General features: G+C 43.1%; 1 protein-coding gene across 4 annotated transcripts in view; it reads left to right on the top strand.

The window, feature by feature from the left end:
- Window positions 1-12954, top strand: part of LOC119653164 (inactive dipeptidyl peptidase 10) — a 348858-nt gene that overhangs the window by 266135 nt on the left and 69769 nt on the right. The window lies entirely within an intron of this gene.

Genomic DNA, 12954 nt, shown 5'->3' with positions numbered 1-12954 from the left:
GTTGAGCTGTCAGGCGTAGTGGCATGCATTCCTTGAAATACATATGGATGTGTTCTGAGGTTCGGTACGAACTGTAGTGCTCGGTGAAAATCCTGAAGTCAAAGCGTTATTAGGCACATGTAGACGATACGAATGGGATATCTGCTATTTTTAGGATTATTCACCTCCCTAGACTTTTGACCTCATAAATTCAAGCTAAAGGAGTGAACGAACCAGAACTGCTCATACAAACTATGTGCTATAAACCTAATTTTCGAGATAAGCGATCGAATAAATTCACAAACTCCGCTAGAGGAAGACACACTTCTCCGAAATTTATAGCTTATATTCTTCATTTCCGCAAATCGCTATTCCAAAAAGAATGGCCTCCTTAATTGAGAGACATGGAGATTGATATCAACCATTTTTACTATAAATTTTCATACGATTGGCGTCTAATTATAAAAACGTATTAGCGAACGGAGATGAACGAACGAACACAATCCTGGGAGCCTTTACCACCCACACTTTCTACTCATGGCGTGGAAACATTTCAAATTTGCTAATATTCCTCAGTAACGCCACTATTAGCAATTATCATTCGAAGCACATTACCATCATACCATTGAGTGCTACATGAAGCCTGATAAAAATGTATTCCTCCTTCCGCTATTCGTGCGAACGAATTTCGATTCCTATCGACTTGTGCAGAACTCTACGGAATGTGGTACCATGGAGGCACCGTATCGGATATCGTATTAGAGATTGAATCAAGGATTCATTTCCTAATCAATGAGTATTAGGGTTTATAGCTTATACACTTATTGAGAGCTTTATTTAGAAAAAACTCGTTACGCTTAGTCCTGAGTCAGAGGTTCAGACTATTTGCGCCTATCGTGGCATTGCTACTGGTACCCCACTTTCAACGTACTTCGACGTCGGTGTATACTATAAATACGCAAGTACAGGGAAGGACCATGCCAATATCTTCAAAGAAACAGTCGAGGAATGGAGTTGAATTTTATTGTAGTGGGGTTACAACCATTTGTCAACTGCGACTTGCAATAAAATCGAATACGTGTCACCTTAAGAATAAATTGCGGCAATCATCCACTGGTGGTGGTTTCGAGATGAGTGTTTTTAACATCGATTCCCTATCGAGATGTGAACAGTTGATAATTGAAAGATGAAGATTGTATCTTGCGATATCGCCAAGGAAAAGTTAGTCGATTAATTCTGTACAGGATACCAGTATTTGTACAAATACTATTGTTGAAACTAAGTAATAAATTTTGCAAACACGCAGTTTCTGTAGGAAGTTTGATGGGCGCTGATAGTGAACAATTTGTTTTATCCCTAAGGAGGATACCCATTTAAATTATTTTTTTATGTAATTGAGCTAATAGTAAAGATGCAGCAATATTTTGTTTATAATACAAAAACTATGACCACTTGGTTCGTTTATGAGGCGGTTCCATTTATATATAGATCGTAGTGTAGTTCAATATGAATGAATTTACCCGATATTCAAGTCGACGTGGTACTGACATTTTGTCTCGTAGGGGTGGTAATTTGACGCGAAAAGAGCAACTTTGACCTACGATAACTTTATTAATAATGGTAGGATTTCCACCAAACAGTACCATGCTTCCTATTAAAGTCTATTTTACTACAATATTTTATGGGCCTAGGATGAAGTTAAGGAAAGTTCGTAGTAAATTTTCGAAACATAAAAGGATACTATTATTAACTTTATTTAAGCAGGCCTAGATACAATGTGCTCGCGCCACCAAATTTTTTTTTTAATTTTGTGTTCGGATAGTTTCTGAGAACCGGTCTATGAAATGATTGACTGCTTTCGGACCCCCCATTCCTCATCTGCAGCCAATGTTAAAATTGATATCTGCTTTTAAAAGTACAAATCGAGACCTTTCATTTAATTCATCACATGGCTATATTCGGGGAAAAAACACCGCCCCCGTATGAATAGAAGTAGCCATTTCCGAGGAAGTGGGCATGACAGGCAGACAGACAGACGGACAGCCTGTGAGGAATTTCCAGATCTTCCATCAGGCGCGGCCCTAAGTGACAGGGGGCATATCTATTGACGTGTAAATATGTGCTCATATACTTTTGTTTTATGACTGTGCATGGGCACGTGTTTACTCATCTCGTGGATCAAAATGATTATGAGAAGGGTACCCAAAAAATAAAACCAACATGAAAAAAGTGAAAAGGAGTAAAGTTACTGTGTAGGAGCTCCGTAGCCATGTGCTTGCTGCTTTTGGGAGTGGACAAGCAGGCTGAAAGGAAATCGTTAGCCCACGAAAACGGTTTCGGGGCCAATTATCTATCAAAGAAGTCAATTCGCCCATTTCCACCAATTCCAGGGACCCCAAAAACTATGGAAACCACATAAATTACAAGGATAACGAAGTGTTTAAAAAGGGTAATCCGGCAAGGACTCATAGACATAGTCCTGACGTGGAGGAGCTGCCCGAGTTTATCAGGGACAAGCACAACGCGCACAAAGCTATCAAAAACATCGTGAGAGCGATCAGAGTCATCTATCATAAGACGCGGTGACCATACTATGTTACAGAGGATCCAGATGACACCTAACCTTAGTGCCATCGACCTACCACCAGATAAAAGAGCGTGGCAAAAAGATGGTGATGCTAAAAATACGGAAAGAAGGAAACCTGAGCCCTTAGTGTGATCGTCGGGAACCGAAAGCGAAACATAAGAGAACGGAAAATGGTGCATAGACTAAGGCTATTCACAAAACGGCGAAGAAGATATCGAATGTGCTAATTTGCCCAGAGGCAATTATCTCCAGCAAAGCAATCTGTCGTATGCAGAGATACTAAAAAAGGTGATCCCCACTGAAAAGATCTAGACTGAAATGCCCGCAAAATCCGAAGATCGAGGAAAGGTGATCTCATGTTTGAGCTAAAAAAAATCCAGCTAGGACAAATGATGGCTTTCATTACAAAGTTGGGAATTCATTTGGAGGGAATGTCACGTTAGGGGCCCAAAAACATGAGATCTATATACAGTGCAAGGATCTCGACGAAGTAACACTCAGTAGAGAAATTGGAACAGCGTTAAAAGAGCAAGTTGGAGGAACTGAATGAACTGAATCCATTGTAAGTCTGAGGAAAGCCGATAGTAATACTCAAACGGCCACAATGCGGCTACTAATGGACGCTGCGCAAAAGCTATTAGCGGTAGGGAAAGTTAGGATCGGATGGGTTGTCTACCGTCTGAGAGAGCAAATTTCATTAAAGGGGTGTTTCTAATGCCCCATGTTGGGAACTTCACGAAGGTATGCACCAACGGCACCGATTGGTCTGACTGATACTGAAAGTTCGAGGAGAAAGGCCATATTACCAAGGAATGCAATAGGGGTTCGGAATTCCCATTATACGAAGGAACGAAAGGACGGGATAACCAGCATATTACCGGATGTGGTAAATAGCCAGAATTCAGGAAGGGGTTTGACTGCAATGAAATAAGGGCGTTCATTAAAATAAACCTCATTCATTGCAGGGTCGCTCAGGATTTACTTAAGTAGACCACTCACGAGTCTGAGATAGAAGTTGTCATCGTCAGTGAATGATACAGAAACCGCTACAGGGCGTATAACTCACAAACTCGACTGGTGGGGTAATATGAGCTCGTGGTAGGCGAGCTATACAATGCACCATAAGCCAGTTGGCCAGAGGCTTGACAGGACATATTGGACAACCTTGGTCACTACGCCATCGCTTTTAATGTGTGGATCCTGGAATGGGGAAACAGAGAGAATGATGGGTAGAACTAAATTCGATTAGAGGCGTTTGCCCAGTTTGATATTGTTCTGGCCACCGAACGTCTGCTTTTGGCCTTTGGCACGTTAGCGAGCACTACACTCACAGCGATCACCAGGCAATTAGCTTTGAAGTAAGGATACCACATTACACTAGGCATATAACATACCCAAAGCCGAAAGGGCATTAGGCTTGTCCACAAAAGCATTGGATGGGCAGATTTTCATGAAAATGAGGTTAAACCAACCTACTAAGTTTGGTTGCCCCACGAGAAAAGCTCCAAGGGTTGAACACATCCATGTCCACGAGTTGCACATTACCCAGTAGATGACCAACTACTGGTGGAATAGTAAACTGGGCGGTCTTCAATCAGCCTGCTATCGAGTCAGATGAATGGCCCCTAAATTTAACTCCATCACAAACCGAAGTTTTTAATTGGTTCTAGTGTCTGCGGCTTCGCGGTTGCTGCATCATCATTTCATTCGCTTTTTCTTGTGAAGAGCTGGTGAGTGTTACTTGCTAATATTCAGCATTTTCCTCTAGTCACTAAACCCGTTAGCTCCTCCATTGCCCTTCTTTTAATTCCCTAAATTTTAATTTTCTTGAACAAGCAAAATATCGGCGAGTTAGAGGTCCCCCTTGAAGACGACGGACAAATGCTGCCACCACCAAGCATAGAAGAAACAGTCCGTGCAATTCATCGGCTTAAAAACCATAAGTCGCCAGGAACCGATGGAATTACAGCCGAATTGGTTAAATATGGAGGCGACCAATTACACCATGTGGTGCATCAACTGATGTTCAAAGTATACGAATACGGAATACGGAATCAATACCTGACGACTGGCAAAAAGACATTATCTATTTCATACATAAAAAGGGGCAAATCACACAGTGCAGCAATTATGGAGGTATCAGGTTGCTGAGCACCCTCTATGAGATATTCTTCTCTATCTTGCTTGGCCGGATAGCCCCATACGCCCAGGACATCATTGGCCCATACCAAAGAGGCTTCAATCCAGGCAAATCAGCAGCAGATCAGATTTTCTCTCTGCGGCAAACGGTGGAAAAACTGTTAGAATATAGTCATAAGTCGCACCATCTTTTCATCGACTTTAAAGCCACCTATGACAGCTTAGCCAGGGTGAAACTGTACACGGCCATGAGAGAATTCGGTATCCCGACGAAATTGATAAGACTGACTAGGCTGACCCTGACCAATGTGCGAGGCCAGATAAAAGCAACAGGATCAATCTCGATACCATTCAACATCAACAACGGTCTTTAACCTGGGCCTGGAGAAAGTGATTCGCGATGCCAATGTAAATGCGAGAGTTACCATCCTCTTCAAGTCCACCAAACTACTGGCATACGCTGACGATATTGACATCATGGAAAGAACAACCCGAGATGTACAGTCTACCTTCATCCAGATCGAGCAGGCGGCGCAAGATCTTCAGCTGCATATTAATGAAGGCAGGACGAAATACATGGTGGCAACGTCAGCGCCAAAACCAAAACCGAAAGAACGGACGACATCGAATCACACTGGTCAAACGAAAACAATGGTGATAGGAGACTCTTCTATCTCGGGTCAAAAATCACAACCGATAACAGCTATGTCGATGAAATCCGCGCACGGTTGTTGGCTGCCAACAGAGTTTATTTCAGCTTACAAAAACTGTTCCCGCTCGAAACGTCCCCCATAGGGTCAAAGCTCTTACTGTACTAGACTATGATTTTGCCAGTCGTTAAGTATTCCTCGGAGATCTGGGTTCTTAGCAAAAAAATTGTAAACTTTTGGCCGCCTTCGAGAGAAGAATCCCCCGAAGAACTTTTGGCGCCCTACATGAGGATGGACGATTCCGTACCCTACATAACGACGAAATCTATGAGCGATACCACGACTCAACAGGTTGCGGTGGGCGGGTCACTTAATCCGTATGGATGAGGATGATCCCACCCGGAAAGTCTATAAGGGCAATATCTATGGTAGGAAAAGAAGGCGAGGCAGACCCTGCCTGAGATGGAGCGATGGCATAGGCGGCGTTGATGATGATGATTTCAATTTGCTTTTTACAATTTTATTCACAAAAACCCTGTACCCTTTGAAGCTTCCCGAAGCCATAAAATCCATTAAAATATTTTAAATAATAACAAAAAAAAATTTGAAAATATTTAAAACGCAACCACTGTTGTTGATAATGATAATGTTGTTTAATAGTAAAGGCATTTCGGGTGTTTATTTCAGGCTAAGGCGAAATGTAGTGCATGCTAATGTGTAACTATTATGGGGCTGTTAGTAGATTTAGTACTTAGGGTTGTAAATTTACACGGTAAAGACAATGCGGCGCGGCAGGATTCGCAGCATTCGAAATTTATTTCGAATGTTGCGAATGCGAACGAATAGATGGCGCGGATCTATCCACTTTGCGGAGCTCGCCACGGGAGTGGAGGACCGGCGAGAAAAGTGTGCCATGAGTTAGGGGCAGAAAAGAAACACATGAAGCGAGAGTCTCTTCTGCCTCTAACGAGCAAACAGTCACAGTCACACAAATTATTTAATAAAGTCTAATGGTTAAATCTATCGAGTATTGATTGTAAAAACCCAGTCCCAGTATGTTCCGTATGTTCCGGTGTACCTAAAAGTGGGTTTGCAAAGAAATTAATATTAAAGTTAAAACAGCTTTGAGCTACTGTAACTTTGTTACTAATAGTATGATTTTGATCAAACTTGGAAATAATATGCTTCATATTATATTTTATACTACTACCTTTTATAACTCTGAGATAAACTTAAGGGGGGTTTTACTCAATTTTCCCAACAATTTGGTAATATGCTATTATTAACTTAATTTGACCATGTATCGATATGGAGAGTATTTTGAGGCCTGGGCACCATATAGAAGCAGCTTCATGATTTTTTCCAGATTTTTCGGGTGGGTAGTTTCTGAGAATGGCTCCGTTAAAGAAATCATCACTTTGCACCCCTCCCACTCCCCGCCTTTTTAACAAATCGCAAAACTAAAATCGGCTTCGTAGAGTACTAATCGAGGTCTTTCATTTGATACCCCACATGACTATATTTGGTGAAAAAAAATTTTACACCCCCCTTTTAAATGTATTGGGATCCCCCCTAAATCTCAACGAGGATATCACTCACTGCAAACAAAACCTTAAAAATGAATGATCCTTGATTTATCACAATCTCGACAGATGTCGAATTTGACATGCACTTGTACTAAGTACTTACTTAAAATATGCAGGGGCTATGATGGTGGAGCCCGCTGGTAGGTCAATGGGAGAATCCATCAAGAGCTCCTCGCAATATCTTCTGCAAGGTTTGAACCAGACTGTGTGAAAGTCCCAGGACATCTAAGGAACCGTAAGGAGTTTAGGTAAACTAGCTGTGGCTAACAAAACCACTCTCTCGAGGCGACAAATTTCTTTGGTTTCCCCGGTCAGTAAATCAGAGTTCACCTTTTTCTACCTATTTCCGTTCAATGTTGTTATTAAGGAGGATAGGTGGAAATCAGTTAGAACTTACCGGTACCAATACGTGCTGTAAGCAGAATTATTCAATACTGCCTGCGGCTCACATCGGTAAACCAGACAGGCTTGCGTGATTAGCACCTGCCTAAATTTAAAGTTTTAGTGAATCACCTCACATATAGCATTGTGTCTGTTGGTGTATTGTACTGGTACATTATAGTGCAGCCAGAAATGAGATGGTCCAACGTCTCTAACGCTGAACCTCACTTTTTGCACTGGTCGTTCTCCACCCGCTCTTTAATTATGAGCTTTTTATAAGCTCAGGTGGCGACCATGCCGGCCTGAATGGCACACAGCAAAGAGTTCCCCAGCACACAACCATCTGTCCGACAAATGCAAATCGACAAATGGCTGCCAAAGACAATTTCCGACTTCCATTCATCGATCAGCTCTTGGGCCGACTTCACCCCAATCATAGGATTGAAAGATCAATCCTTCAAATTAAGTGCAGTCAGCAGTCGTATGCAAGGACTCGCCTACTCTTTGCTGTAAAAAAAGCACGTAGCGAGTCGACTTGGCGATGATGTTGTACCGCACGTCAACCACGCTCCTACCTTTGATGTCACGATGCAGGTTCATCCGCCCAATGGCAGAATTTGGATGATGCATTCGGAATTTGGGCATAGTAGGTCTAATCCTCCGCTGGACGCTTTCCAAATCAGTTTTAGTCCACGGTAATATTCCGAATGCGTAAGCTAGTGAAGGGATAACGAATTCATTCAATGCGCTTTTAGTCTTCCGCGATTTCGGTATCAGCTTTACATGTCCCAGGAATTCGGACAGCAGAGCATTCCTCAAATCACTAACTCGAGCATAGGTTCCTTGCAGAATTCTTAGGTACTTGTAGAAGTTTGTCATGGTATGGAGTAGCTTGGATGTGGAGGACACCAATCCTATGTCCGGCATGCGGTTCGTGATGACTTTTGCGGATGGCTTGGATTCGACACTGGACTAATCCAAATTCGATCCAAAAATCATGGTTAAACATGTCTACTATTCGCAATAGACTTCTAAGGTGGTTTCAGTATCAGCATACAGCTTGATGTCATCTAAGTACATCAAGTGTGTCAGCTCGCACTTAACACGTAGGCTATATTTGATTGCTACATCACGCCCTCTAGCAACATTCAATAGCCATGAAAGGGGGTTCTGTGCTACGCAGAACCAAAGGAGACTCAAAGAATCCTCCTGGAAGATGCGCCGCCGTTGTTGCTTGTCTTATAACTACCGAGTCGATAATGAGTTGCTCTTTGCAACCCTTGACCCCCGGCAGTCCTGCTCCTCGGATAGAATGTTGTCGGTCTTGAAGTGCGCATTAACCCTTCCCCTAATAATGGACGTTATGAATTTGTAGATCATTGGTTAGCAAGTACTCGGTCTTGTGCCTGCGAGGTCCTGCACTGTGTTTATCCTTGGAATAAGATATGGAATTTACCCAGTGGGGAAGGGTGGAAATTGCTCCGGCCGACTCATGACCTGGTTTATGCTGTGTACCAATCCACCATGTATACTGGTGAACTTTTAATACCAGAAGTTCTGCACCCGATCCAGACCAAAACCCCTCCAGTTCTCCGATCTGTTTATGGTTCTTCGAACCTCCTCTTCGGTAACATGCGCAAAATTCATGCTCTGCTGGTGCCTTCAGCGGTGATCCACTCAACATGCTGGACGGGTAACCCTCCGGAGTCTATCCCAATATTCTTTCGCTTCCGTTACCGAAAACTGCATAGTCTGGGCGCTCCGTTGGGATTCGTTGAGAGATCTGAAAAAACTCCAATGATTCCTTGTATACGTTGCATTTTGAACATGTCTGAAGGGACTTTTTCCATACCGTCGTAATCGACTGCATATGGTTGAAAGTTTCTGCTTTAGTGTGTCCAGAATTTCAACTACGGGTGTCTCGTGATCGATTGCATACGGCAGAAAGATTCTGCTTTAGTGTGTCCAGAATTTCAACAACGGGTGTCACACTGGAGATGTCATAGCTCCTATAAACCCTTCGCACTTTATTTCTCACCCATCTGCTGGCATTGCCAGAGTTGATTTGAATAAGCCTAGCAATGTCCTGCCTTAGTGAGTCACGCCGACGTTCTAGATGAATTTTCCATGGTGTATCTCTTCGGTCACTCAAACCAATAACGTGAAAGGGAATCTTCTGACCGTGCAATCTGACAGCCGCAACTGCATCACAACGTACAAATGGTTGTAGTTGCAGGAGCGACATATCTGCAATCTCATCATTGATTTGAGATAGAATGCTCGGAGTTGCTGGATATGCATAGAACCTGGGAATACCTGGTCTATAAAAAGAATCCATTTCCGAGAATTCTATACACGCTCTTTGAAATTCGTTCCGAAAACCGTTCCGAACTTTAACCGGCCGGTGAAGCAGAGTGCTTTGGCGAGTACCAAAACTGTTGCCTGCAGTGCGGCGTGGTGTTATAGATCTCGCCGCCCCTGCTCCCATCGACTCTTGGTCACCAATTTCCGCGATGACTTCAAGTCGAACATGCTCCCTAATGATGGCCGGGATTGTGTCGCTGCGAGTAGTAAAGTGGTACTGGTCTGCGACTCGCTGCGCATTCACGTACGCGAATTTCGTGAAACGCTCGATGAATCTCTGGTGCAACAAGAGGCGGCAAGATATTGTACTCACCCCCGCCGGTATTTCGTAGCAGGAGCGGATGATGAAGAGGTTCATTTCCTCAGTCCACTTCATCGGCTGCCCACACGAACCTGCTGAAGTGGTCGCCACAGGTTTAGGTGAAACAGCTACAGCAGGCGGAGCAATGGTCTTGGTCATTGTGGTGCCACTGTTCGCACCTACCTCTTCGGAGCCTACAGCGGAATACAGCCACTCAGACTGAAGCTGCCCATCCCCCCTCCTTTCACGACCAGGCTTGGGACCGACTATAGCGGAGTTTATTATTTATTATTATTCTAACTTGTGGGCGAAAGTATTTTTTACGTTAACAAGAAGTAGCATAGGACTATGTTTGATTGATTGCATTTAGAAAATATGTATATATTGGGTTGGGGGAAAAGAAATATCGTATTTTGCCAATAGATGGCGACACATAAACATACTTTGTGTTGTACTTATCGCATCAGGTCAAAAAAATTTTGTGAAGTTTGTCGGCCCGATACTGTAACGATTCGCACAGCGCAGCGTTGGTTCAATCGATTTCGTTCTGGTGTAGTGGATGTCGAAGACACACCCCGTACTGGGGTGCATTTTTGGTACGGACGGTGACTGGTGATGAAAAGTGGATCACGTACGATAACCTAAAGCGAAACAGATTGTGGTCGAAGCGCGGCAAGCCGGCCCAAACCATCGCCAAGCCCAGTTTGACGGCCAGGAAGGTTTTGTTGTGTGTTTGGTGGAATTGGGAAGGAATCATCCACTATGAGCTGCTTAACTTTGGCAAGACCCTCAATTTGGTCCTCTACTGTGAGCAACTCGACCGTTTGAAGCAGGCGATTAAGCAGAAGCGGCCAGAATTGGTCAATAGGAATAGTGTTGTGTTCCACCAGGACAACGCTCGGCACACATTTTTGATGATCCGCCAGACTCGGATGGGACATCCTATTGCACCCACCGTATAGTCCGGACTTGACACCAAGTGATTATCATCTCTTTTGGCCCATGCAAAACGCTCTTGGTGCTACTAAGTTGGCCTCAAAAGAGGGTTGCGAAAACTGGCTGTCTGAGCTTTTTGCAAATAAGGAGGGGGGGGGGGGGGGTTTATAAGGGGTGGAGGGGAATAACGAAGTTGTCTTCTAAATGGCAACAAGTTTGCGAACAAAACGGCCCATATTTGACTTAAATCGTATAATTCTAAGTGTGTTAAATAAAGCGTCATTATTCGATCATAAACACGACATTTCTTTTTGCCCAACCATAAACTGTTTATTTCCGAGTTGTCACAATCTCGGCAGATGATGGTTTCCCTTATACTAGCACTAAGTGCCTAGAATTTAGGCCCCGACGATCTGGGGGTCATTGATTTGGGTACGGTAGGTGACGATATTATAGTTACTTCAACCACTTTTCTGGGGCGCCAGATTTCTTTGATTTGCAGAGCCAGTGGCTCATAGTTCGTCTCCTTCTCCACGTATTTCCGTTTATTAATTATTATGGGGAATAGCAGTATCAATCAATTAATTCGCCAACTGACAGTACGTCAGGCTTCTTGTGCGTTATGTGGCCTTTCTTTAATATTCTTCGGGACTTTTTGACAAAATTTAAAGCAAAATTAAATTGAAATTCACATCATTCAAGAGGAATCAGAATAATCCACTTCGGTGCCACCTCCATTTCTATTTGTTTCCAGTTTTTATACCACAATCAACGACTGTCCGTGTCTTAATTCAAGAAAGGTTAAGTTAATCTTGGACATTTTATTTTCGGTTTAAAGAGATACTGAAAAATCACTAAATTTCACATAACATTTCATAACCTCTTAGAAATTGAACTTGATTTCGATCCGTTAAAGTAGCAATTTTATGAATGCATTAAATGATTAAGTCCACATTCTTGCTTCCACCACCTTAACCACGGCACTTCAATTTGTATGACTAATAAGGGGTCGTAAAAAGCGGATCATGGTATTATATGCAACACTGTTGTGATTGCATTTTCTGATTGGTCACATAACAACATTGAATAAGTCCCTGGGCTACTACAACTATTGTTACAAATTTGCAACGTTGTGTCCGCATGCAACTGAAGCCTTCTTCCAGAACGTTGGCGGTAACGATGGCTACAAAGGAATTATCATGGGCCAGCTTAGCATGCAAATTGTCTTGGTAGCGCTCGTCAGGATGTTTAAATCTGTTGTGTGTCTCCGTTGTCGTTTTTATCGCTCTCTTTTATGGGCCTTTATCATATACTCATACAGAAAGCATAAAATACCGGACGGAAGAGAATGAAAATGTAAGCTGGTTTTATGACTCTATGGACGAGCTCGAGTGGACGGTCGTTGCAGGCTATCCTGCAAGGGTACAAACATGTAAGGCAACATTGCGAACTTGTCTCAGTTTTGTTGCATACCTGCAGGGTTCGTTCCCCGTGAAGGGCAAGGTGGTGCAGTCCAAATGCAAATGCCGGTCTACAACCTGCAATCAAGTTGCGTAGTTTATATGAAGCTAATGGAAGAGAACTTAGTGAAGCGCTGCAACCCGGGATCCTGCAGCTTCATTTTTGCCTGTTAGTATCCTGCCCGCATACTTGCAGTTGATTCCAAGAGTTCGACATGTTCATTATTCGCATACAGGCCACTGACCACATTTTGATTTGCATAAACCTCAGCACAATGGACGTAGCTAAAATGGCTGTTAGAACACGATTGACATGATTGATGCTGGATTTGCTGTTTGTTGCCTGGATGTTGATTATCATACGTGACTTCGTTTCGGATTCAAGCAAGGGGGTTCCTACTTCTGGCAAAAAATCGGCTTGCATGCAACGAAGCTTCAGTACTGATTTAATGTATGTAGTGAAAATGGACATGCGAAGCTGTTAGCAAAAAATTGGACGTTTCCCTGCTTTGAATATGAGCGCAAATTAATTCGTTCGCCAGAATCTTGTTAAATTTTTTGCTGCGGGTGC

Source organism: Hermetia illucens, chromosome 3 (assembly GCF_905115235.1).
Source record: "Hermetia illucens chromosome 3, iHerIll2.2.curated.20191125, whole genome shotgun sequence".
Classification (NCBI taxonomy): Eukaryota; Metazoa; Arthropoda; class Insecta; order Diptera; family Stratiomyidae; genus Hermetia; species Hermetia illucens.
The sequence above is the reverse complement of the archived record's forward strand: the minus strand, read 5'-3'. Positions and strand labels throughout refer to the sequence as shown.